This window comes from Octopus bimaculoides, chromosome 2 (assembly GCF_046866305.1).
Source record: "Octopus bimaculoides isolate indiv1 chromosome 2, ASM4686630v1, whole genome shotgun sequence".
NCBI classification, from domain to species: Eukaryota; Metazoa; Mollusca; class Cephalopoda; order Octopoda; family Octopodidae; genus Octopus; species Octopus bimaculoides.
Window position 1 is genome coordinate 69,769,661 of NC_142929.1, and position 11,121 is coordinate 69,780,781.

The following is an 11,121-nucleotide window of genomic DNA, read 5'->3' on the forward strand; positions in this document are numbered from 1 at the left end:
ATCCTACGTAAAATACTGTCTATGTGATCTCGAATTTTAAAACAAACACATAATTTTCTTGTGGTTTCTTAAACATTCTCTAGAATAACACTATGTACAAATCCAAATATATGGTACCCTAGGCATAACACCTACATGAACTTCTAACTTGTTGTCTCTTGAGGTCTCTGGGTGAGACTTGGATCCAACATGTACAAATGCAAAGCAAAAGTCAAACATAAAATAATAATAATAATAATAATAATAATAATAATAATAATAATAATAATAATAATAATAATAATAACACCTGTGAATTTGCGTGTGTAAACTGGGAATGCATACAATGAGTTTCTCTGCCCTAGGTGTACGGAAACCACTCGGTGAGAAATGGAAGAAAATTTGAAGAAAGAAGAAAAAAAAACAACATAATAATAATAATTACAGTAGTAGTAGTGGTAGTAGTAGTAGTAGTAGTAGTAGTAGTAGTAGTAGTAGTAGTAGTAGTAGTAGATGAAATTAATTGTATGCATTTGAAAAAAGAAAATAAGCAGAAAATAAAATATGGATTGGTTAGGACAAGGTAAGACTTAATTTCCCTTTTAAAAATTTCGGGTTTTTAAATTAACGACAACCTGTAGAGTCTCATGATTTCAGCTAATATTTCAATCATGGCTGTCAAAGTTGTCAGAGTTACAATGGCAAAGGAAAGGATTAAAATACGGAAACGCCCGTTTTCTGATAGCAAATGTGTTAGTTGCAACCACAGTAGCGGTAACAGTGATACTAATAGGTAGCAGCAGTAATAGCAGTTGTAGTGATGGTAGTCGTAATAGTAGTGGTAGTAATAGTGGTGGGGTTAGTAGTAGTAGTAGTAGTAGTAGCATCTGCAGTAGTAGTATTTGCAGTAGTAGTAGCGGTGGTTGTTGTAGTAGTAGTAGAAGTAGTATAGTAGCAGCAGCAGCATCAACAGTAGCAGTAGCTACGATAGTAGTAGAGGTGGTGGTGATGGTGGTAGTAGTAGTAGTAGTAATAGTGGTGTTGGAGGTGATGGTGGTGGTGGTGGTGGTGGTTGTATTAGTGGCTGCAGCAGTGGTAGCAGCATATATATATATATATATATATATATATATATATATATATATATATATATATGTACACACACACACACACACACACACACACACAATATATATATATATATATATATATATATATATATATATATATATATATATATATATATATATATATATATATATATACGTATGTGTGTGCGTGCGTATGTGTGTGTGTGTATGGTCGAGTAACAGACTCCTTAGCGCCTCTTGCAGCATTTAGTTATGATCCTTTCGCCCTGAGTTCAAACCCCACCGAAGGTAAACTTTCAAAAGGCAACTCTACGACCAACTGTATTCATTCTCTGTCATTATCCGTTTGGATATTGAGAGGGCGCAGGCCTGACGAGGAGACAATGTGGACAAATCCATCCCATATAATAACTATTGTATAGTGAAACTGTATACCTCTCCTGGTAAAAAGTGGTAGGAGTCAGCTATTATAAATAGACCAGTAGACGGTCGTTAAGAGAGAGTCGGGAGTCGACAGTTCTTGTGGAGCTATCAGTGATAGTAAGACAGAAGTTAGTTTATTACTATTCCGGTACGAAGAGATACAACAGTATCCGATGAGTAGTAACTATTGCGGCAACTAGCGTAAAACAGCAACTACAGTACAACGGCAGTCACACATCACATCAGTCGAAGGAACCCACTTTACAACAGTGACGACGAGGAAAAACAAATTTACGCAGAGTGAAAAAAAAAAAACATTCACACAGAGAGTTTAAATTAATTCACGTGGTAAATTAAATAACTCGACACACACAAAAAAAAGCAAAAATCTTGTGCAGACTTACGGAAAAGTGATGTGGAACATCATGTGTGAAGTACCAGTAACTATGGAGGAAATAAAATGCGAGAAATAACAACTTTGTTAATGAGATAAAAAAAATGTGGTCAACAGAAGGAAATAAAGAAAGGTCTGATGCAAAGAACCGCCAAGCTGTGAACGTTACTCTATGTGGGATGATGTACTAATGTACGCTCAGAGGGTGGTCATACAACAGTTATTACAGAAGATAATGCTAAATGAGTTCCATGTGGGACAGTCAAGCATTTCTAGAATGAAAGTGCTGATGCCATGCATGGCCAACTTCCTTGGCCATGCATGGACAAGGAAGTTGAAAACCTGGTAAGAGGCTGAAGAGGATGTGCGCTGGCAGCGAAACTACTTACTACAAAATGTGAACCTTGATTCCGATTGCATATTGATTTTGTAAGCCCGGTAAATGGATTTTTTAATTAATAGTAGTGGACAGCTACACAAAATGGCCTGAGGTCGCAAGAAGTAAACGACTAACCTCATATACGGTAATAAACTTCTTACACGAACTGTTCGCAAGATTTGGTGTACTGGATATAATTGCCTCTGATAATGGAACACAATTTGTATCCTGTGAGTTTAAAAGATTACGTGAGGTGCTCACGTTAAAACATAAAACTATAGCACTGTGTCACCCTACATAGAAGGGCCGAACGATTCGTGGACACTTTTAAGAGAGCTTTACTGAAAGCTAATAAGGAAGCCACGGATAAGGTCGCGTTTCAGCAATTCTTAAGGGTATACAGGGTAACTCCAACCCCAAATGCACCAGAAGGAAGTTCACCAGTAAAATTAATGTTTGCCAGAAAAATGAAGTCAGTATTCGATAAACTGTTACTGGGGGGGGGGGGGATACGTGCTAGTAAAGATATGACAAAATTCTTTAGAAGCGGTGATAAGGTGTATGTAAGAATGTACAAAAATGACAAGCAATACTGGGAAGAAGGAGGAATTGTAACATACATAGGAAGAATGATGTATGGTGTAAGAAGCAGAAAGGAGACATAGAAATCAACTTAAAGAAAGAGTCATAGAAAAGAAGCCAACAAGAGTAGGAATACCGATGGATTGGTTGTATGACACTTTTCTGATTCCATCACCGTTACAAAAATTCGAAAGGAAAAGGAAGATCACTGAATTCCTAAAAGTAGACCTTAAGAAGAAAAAAATATTGAGTATATAAAAATAAATGAATAAAAAAGGAGGAGGTGGGGTGAATAAAAGAAATTGATTGTTAAATAAAATAATTGAAAGGGGAGATGTTATATTGTGAAACTCTATATCCCACCCGGTAAAAAGTGGTAGGGGTGAGCCATTATAAATAGACCAGTAGACGGTCGTCAAGAGTGGGTCGAGAGTCGAAGAGTTGAAAGTTGACAGTTCTAGTCGGTGCCTTTGTGGAGCTATCAGCGATAGCAAGACAAAAGTTTGTGTTTTACTACTCCGGTACGAAGAGATACAGCGGTACCCGATGACTAGTAACCATTGTGGCTACTAGTGTATAAAAGCAACTACAGTACAACGGCAGTCATACATCACACCAGTGGAAGGAGCCCACTTTACAACAATAATGGAACACAAAACTGCAGGCTGTACATAACAGAAGCATTTCAAATCCAAAATATATGGAGAGCGGAAACAGTATTATTTCTTATATGTTTTAAGCACTGCATAGTAGCAACCCTGATACTTGTACACTATAGCAGCTAAAACTAAGAGCAGCAGTAAAATCTTTCTGCAGGACTAACAACCAGCTGAGAGACACCAAGCAATACCAAGCGACATAATTAACATTGTTCTTTCTTGCAATTTAGTTCGCCCAGAATTGTCTGATCGAGTACAAGTGGATAAAAAACTCAGTTGATTCCTAATAAAACTGGAATGATGCCAATTTCAAGGATGAGGGGAGGGAGTTAGTCTATTCCACTGTAATCTGACTTATCGACCCCGAAGGGTGAAAGGCAAGGCCAATCTCGACGGAATTTGAACTCAGAACGTAAAGAGCAGTAAGAAATGCTGCCAAACATTTTGTTCGATGCGCTAGCGATTCTGCCAGCTATTTTGTAAAAAAACCAAGTAGTTTATATAATCTAAAATGTGTTCTCTCCCTGCCTTGGTGATATATAAACAGCAGGAGGTCATGACCTCTATCATTCTGCATGTGTGTACACGCGATTTTGTGCATATGTGTGTGTGAGGGAGTGAAAGTATGTGTGTTTTTGTGAGACAGAGGGTTTTGTGCGTGTGTATGAGTATGTATTTATGTGTATGCAGATGAATATATGTGCATATATACCTTGTATTTGTGTGCGTGTGTATAAGGCATTTGTGTGAAGGTGCGTGTGTGAAATACTGGATGGAACATGAATAATGGATTGAAATATTCTATGTCCAGTTTTTGGTATCATGTCAAGTATTGCAACTAAGAGACAAAGCAGCGAAGAATAAGGGAAACGAATAAATAAATAAATAGATGAATAAATATGAGATAATTCAAGACAAAAGAAAAAAAAAAGAAATGGTGACGGAGAAAAAGATATATAGAAAGAAAACAAGGAAAGAAATAGAGAAAGAAATGAAGATATGCCGGGGAAATTATAGAAAAGAAAACGAAATCACGGCATTGCCTAAATCACATACTTCAATATATATATATATATATATATATATATATATATATATATATATATATATGTGTGTGTGTGTGTGTGTGTGTGTGTGTGTGTGTGTGTGTGTGTGTGTGTGTATGTAAGTATTTGCGTATGCATGTGTGTAAGTGTATATGTGTACACACACACACACACACACACATATATATATATACACACACACACACATACATACAAACATGCACGCACAAATACGCGCATATGCCCAATATATGCTCGTACGCACACATATAGTACACATATACGTACAGGCACACACTCATACACGTTATATATAGCATAAAACTGTTTTTCATCTTACCCGCATTTGTGGACGTCATATATCTGTGTGTGTGTGTATGCGTAGCTGTATGATTGTGAGTGCGCGCGTGCGCACGTATATATATATATATATATATATATATATATATATATATATATATATATATATATATATATATATACACACTCTTACACAAACACATACATATATTTGATTATAATTGCACATAAAGATGCATAATCCACATGCACAGATTTCAGCAAACACAGAAATTCAAAGATAGATATATATGCATATGCACACGTACACACTTACACACATGGTCACATTCTCGTTGACACATTCACTTATGCACACATACATACGCCTCATCCTATGGAAACGCGTGCAAGCAAGTAGCAAGATGCGCCCACTCGGACGCGAATGATCATGCGAAAACATCACAGACACACACACACACACACACACACTCTGTCTCTCTCTCTCTTACACACACACACACACACACACACACGCATGCATACTAACATATGTAACTAACATGCATACTAACATATGTAAGTAGATGCATGTATGCGCACAAATATTCATAAACCTACAGATACAAATATATGCATGATAAATGCATGCATGATTTATGAGCTGCAAGAAAAAAATGAGAAAAATAATAAAGATAAATCTGGAGAAGAAAAAATAATGTTAAACCTAAGCATCTTTAGTCACAGTTTAATGTTGCAAGTTGACCTTTTGGTGTTTTACTGTACAAAACATCTTTGGAAGAGGTATGAATGGTGAAAATTGAATCAGTTCCTCTTTTTCTTTTATATTTCTCTTACTTTTATTCTTTCTCTATATTTTCCTTTTTCCTATTTTGTCTTTTTCTCTCCAGAAATGTAGCGTAAAAAAAGCTACAAAATATTATCTGAAAACACGTAATGTAATGGTGTTTTTGACTTCATACAAAGTTAACGCTTTTATAAAGGAGCGGAGATGTAGATTTGAGGAAATAGCTCTCAATATAATCGTTGGTTATGGGACGTCTTGGCATAGCTGTTTTGCCGCTGCTTTTTGATTGTGATTTATTTGACAACAGACTTTTTAATATTTCAGTCGCTTTAATGTTTCTCTCGTTCTTCTCTTTCTTCCCTTCCTCCCTCTTCACTCCCTCCTTCCCATCTCTCTTTCTGTTTATGTGTGTGAACATATTTCTCTTTATGAGTAAGAGGGGTGGTAGTGTCTATGTCAATCGTGTTCAATTAATAAATTATAATGTCTCTCTCTCTATCTTTCTCTCCCTCCCACTCTCTTTATGTGTATGTGTATGTGTATGTCTCTGCACACATGCGTGTACGTGCATGTATCTCCAGCTCCAAAAAGTGCTCTCGACTAAACAGGTCGACTTTCTGACTCTGCTTCAGACGTTGACGATGATACTGGAGTTGCTCTGGTTCAAGTTGGTATTAAGGACACTTTTCTTCTTTTGGATGTATGGATAGTTTTGGAACTGGCTGCCTTTCCATTTCGATACCCAACCTGTCCCTTGCTTTCAATTTGAAGATAATATAACCTTCTATTCTCACTGAACAGCTATTCACCGTCTTCCTTTGTGATGTCAAAAATTCCTTTCAATGAATCGCATTTTCTTCGTTTTACACATTTATCTTACGTATTCAGCACTTTTCCTGCTTTTGCTTGTACATTTTGAATTGATAAATATGGGAAATTTAATTTCTTTTGCCATAGAAAAGTTACTTCTTTCGAAATTTCCTTTGTTCTTTCTTTCCGTCCTTTAGTGATACCTCCAAGGAACAGGTAGCCGCCGACAATTTGAAGTTTCATTGGTATCCTGAAGTTGTTTTCCAAAGAATGCTCTTCTAGAGGAACAGGTCTTCTTTTCCTATGTGAATCTTGAAATTGCACGAGATTCTTCACCCAGATTTTTTTGTTTCTTTGAGTGACACAAGCACTTCACTTATGAGACATTATTTTAGATACTCTAGTTGGATAAGCCTATTATTCTGAAAAACAGTTAATATAGTCAGAGTTTTTAGCGTCGCAGATATAAAAAGGAGAGAGAGAAGATATTTCCTAAAGTAAGGCCTAAGTGGTGACAAATTAAAAACTCTTTAACTCCTAAACTACTTAAACTTGGAAGTTGAAATTTGAGATATGCTGCATCTGCATTGTATTAAGTCAGCACACCAAGTTTGGTAAAACCCTGAGTAGGCATTATGAGCCCCACCCCTTAGAATTTTGCATGATTTGGGTAAAAAATGATTATAGCTTTCTTCAGTTGGAGGTAATATTAAAAAAAAAAATTTTAATAAAGGTTATTTTCCCTACTCATATAAAATTGTTCATCGACTTTTGATACAAGAAACTGTCTACTTTCAAAATTTTCAAAAAGTCATAACCCTAATATGTATGTATGTGTGTATGTATGTATGTATGTATGTATGTATGTACGTACGTACGTACGTACGTACGCACGCACGCACGCACGCACACACACACACACACACACACACACACACACACACACAAACACACACAAACACACACAAACACACACACACATATGTATTCAAATAGTTAATGATTGATAATTTCTATTATTGACAGTCAGCTTATATACTAAAGGTTTATTATTAGACTTGTGAGTCGGCGGACTGTCGGATTTAGAGAAGGAAAAGGGATAATCCTTTAGGAAAGAAAAATTGGCTGTCCATAATAGAAAAGTGTCAAGAGATTTGGTGTTTTATTTGTATTTTAAAACCCGATTCAATACAGAGTTAAAAGCTGTGAGACCAGGAACAAGTGTTTTTAATATGACATGTACAAAAGAAGTGGACAGATCAAAATATAGATACCGAGAGAATTTGGGAAAATATGTTTCACATTTTCAGATGCGATAGCGTGTAATGATTTGCAAGCTTCCATTAAGGGTTTCATATTTGACTCACAAAATTCTGGTTAGTAGGGTATATTTATTTAGATTAGAGCAAAACTGTTTCACAACACAAATATTTAAACACGCGGCAATGCGTCTTGTTGAAAGGGAACTGATAAACGTTAAATAACTGATAATAATAGAAACTCAAATAAAACACATATCGATTTTCGGAATGGGACGTAGAACTGAACAAAGCAGATATAAAACGAATTAGAACCAAACAATAAACGAGGCTAGTGGAGGCGCGTGGCCTAGTGGTTAGGGTGTCAGCACCATGATTGTAAGATTGTGGTTTCGATTCCTGGACCGGGTAACGCGTTGTATTTTTGAGCAAAACACTTCATTTCACGTTGCTCCAGTCTACTCTGCTGGCAAAAATGAGTAACGCTGCGATGGACTGGCGTCCCGTCCAGCTGGGGAACACATACGCCATTGAAACCGGGAAACCGGGCCCATGAGCCTGGCTAGGCTTTAAAAGGGCGCATTTATCTTTTTAATAAACGAGACAGGCTTTAAGATTTGAGACAAATATAATAGAATTAAAGAAAGACAAACTATCTAATAAAGAAATTGGCAAAGTAAATAAGAGGTAAGTCTGAAGGGTTAGATTACATTTGTAAAATCTTGCAAGAATAAGAATTATATGGAAGGAATGATGTCTTTTTAAAGGAGCAAAAGCCCTCAATGTTCCAGGAAATATTTCAGAGATATTTGTCCCACATTGAATGGCGATATTTTGTCTGTTAATAGTGATGTGTTTAAAGGCTGCGAGCTGGCAGAATCGTTAGCACATCGGGGAAGACGCTACGTAGCATTTCGTCCGTTTTTACGTTGTGTGTTCAAATTCCGCCGAGGTCGACTTTGCCTTTCGGGGTCAATAAAACCAGTACCGGTTGAACACTGGAGGCGATGTAAGCGATTGACGCCCTTCCCCAAAATTGCTGGCCTTGTGCCAAAATTTGAAAGCAGTATGTGTGTGTTTGAGTGTGTATGTTTATGTCTGGTATATGCCTGTACATACATACAGACATAAATTTGTATGTCTGTAAATAGACTAGACGGTATTATTTGATCTTTTCACCCGCACGATTTTCCCTAACAAAGAAAAAAAAAACTCTCTCTCTCTCTCTCTCTCTCTCTCTCTTTCTCTTTACACACAAAACTGAAACTAATTTCAGCGCCAAAAATTGCAATCGGAAAACGCTTTAGTTTTTCAAATCTATTCTGTCATCTGGGATTATAATATGTATTATATCCAGTGATTTTAAGAGGTAGGAAAAAGATATTTTGTTTTAATATTTTACTCCATTTCACTCTTACATGCAAAAACTCTAACGTGTATTTTTTAGAAGAATTTAGCGTTCGTTATCTCTCCACACACTTCGTTACCACTAACTTCTATAACCTCTGCGTTTTCATTTATTCATTTCAAACTTCTTTGAATTTTCAATCTAATGTGATCCACACTCTCCCGAAAACGTATTTCTGCATTTTTGTTATCTAAAATTATGGGTAAAGAAAGAAATGGAAAAAATATTTGAATATGGGGATGAAGGTGAAATTTCCGAGAGTTCCACCCTACCTCATCCCGTTTTTCGGACCCCCAAAAAAGGGTTTTGTAGCAACGAAAAAAAAAAAAAAAATTCCAATAATTCCGACATATGGGGAGAGTCCGGTTTCCCACCGCACTTTTTTTCCTAATAAAAATAAGGGGTTTGCAGCATATTAGGAGGTCGGGGTGCTTGATTCCTCGCAAAACATCCGAGTTTTCATTTTTTTTTCTTAGTGAAAATCGTGCGGGTGAAAGAATCAAAATTTACCGACTAGACTACATCCGTACGATGCTGAACAAACATTAGTGCAAAGAATAAATCGTGATACATTCGCAGAGTTTGCTTCTTCAAAGGGGTATCATCATTATGTTTTTCTTAGTCCCAAATTCTACAAGCCAGCTTAATCTTTCTGAATACTATCTAACTTACAAATTTACTTGACCAATGCTATATTTAAGGAAATCTATTGTATTTGCCTTTGATTTAAAACCACTGCCAAGCTAATTGCTGTTTTATCGCTGTTTCATCTGCGTATTTAAAAAACAGTGTCTGGTCTTTCATACATACATACATGCTTACATACATACATACATACATACATACATACATACATATGTACGTGCGTACGTGCGTGTTTGTGTGTGCATGTGTGCGCGCGTGTGTGCGTATGCATAATTTTTAGAAATGGTTTTACTTTTTTTTCTCCCTGCACAATATTCAGTTTCCTTGTCTTTTTTTCAAATTTTAGTTTAAACCCTTTCTCTTTGTTAAAAAGAAGTTTTACACCCCTACGTAATTTTATTATACTCTTGCACACACACACACACACACACACACACACACACAAACGCACTTCAATCACAACGTTTGCCATCCCATTTGCTTCTCCCATATCTTTTCCCCCTCAGACTCAGAGTCATTCTCTTCCTGCATACAGTTTCACACCATCTACCTAACATTTACGCACACAAACACCACTATACTTCCACAACTGCACACCTCTATACACATACATGTATCTCACTCTTATACTTGCATCTACACATTCACCCCTTCCTCCATTTTTAATTTTCCCACCATATAACAACATCCCCACCTAGTTTTTAACCATTCACACGTTTCTCGTGTTTTTCTTCCTCACTCTTATGATCTTTTCATTCTTCTGACGAAGAATTAACGCCCGAAACGTCACGTAACAACACTTTATATATATATATATATATATATATATATAAATGCCGATTCCTATGGATCGCATATATTGTAATTCTTCGAAACATATGTCGGAAATTAAAGTATGCAATTAAAATATGCGTTTTACTCCATTCTTTAAATTTATATATACTCAAATACCCAAAATATCAAGGAGTTTCTACCTCATAAACAGGAGTTACACCACAGTTATTTTATGATCTTTGCTACCCTGGTATCTATTAACCAATTTATCTTGTCCGAGTTATTTATTAATTAGGAGAAAATAAATACATATAATAATATATATACACATATAAAAAATTATTATAAAATCTGGTAATTAATCATATATTAATTAATATCGATTAATTATCAGGAGGCCAGCACATCTAAAGAATCGAAGAGATTCAGAAATATTATCTGCAATCTCAGGGGATTAAGGTACATTAAAAAAAAATTGTCCACGTTAGTGGTCGACGTTATTTAAAATATATATATATATATATATATATATATATATATATATATATATATATATATATATATATATAGTTTACTTAGTACGGA

At 35.8% G+C, this 11,121-nt stretch overlaps 1 pseudogene; it reads right to left on the reverse strand.

Moving 5' to 3' along the window:
- Positions 1-6,314: 6,314 nt before the first annotated feature.
- LOC149137108 (uncharacterized) lies at positions 6,315-6,837 on the reverse strand (annotated as a pseudogene).
- Positions 6,838-11,121: the final 4,284 nt, after the last annotated feature.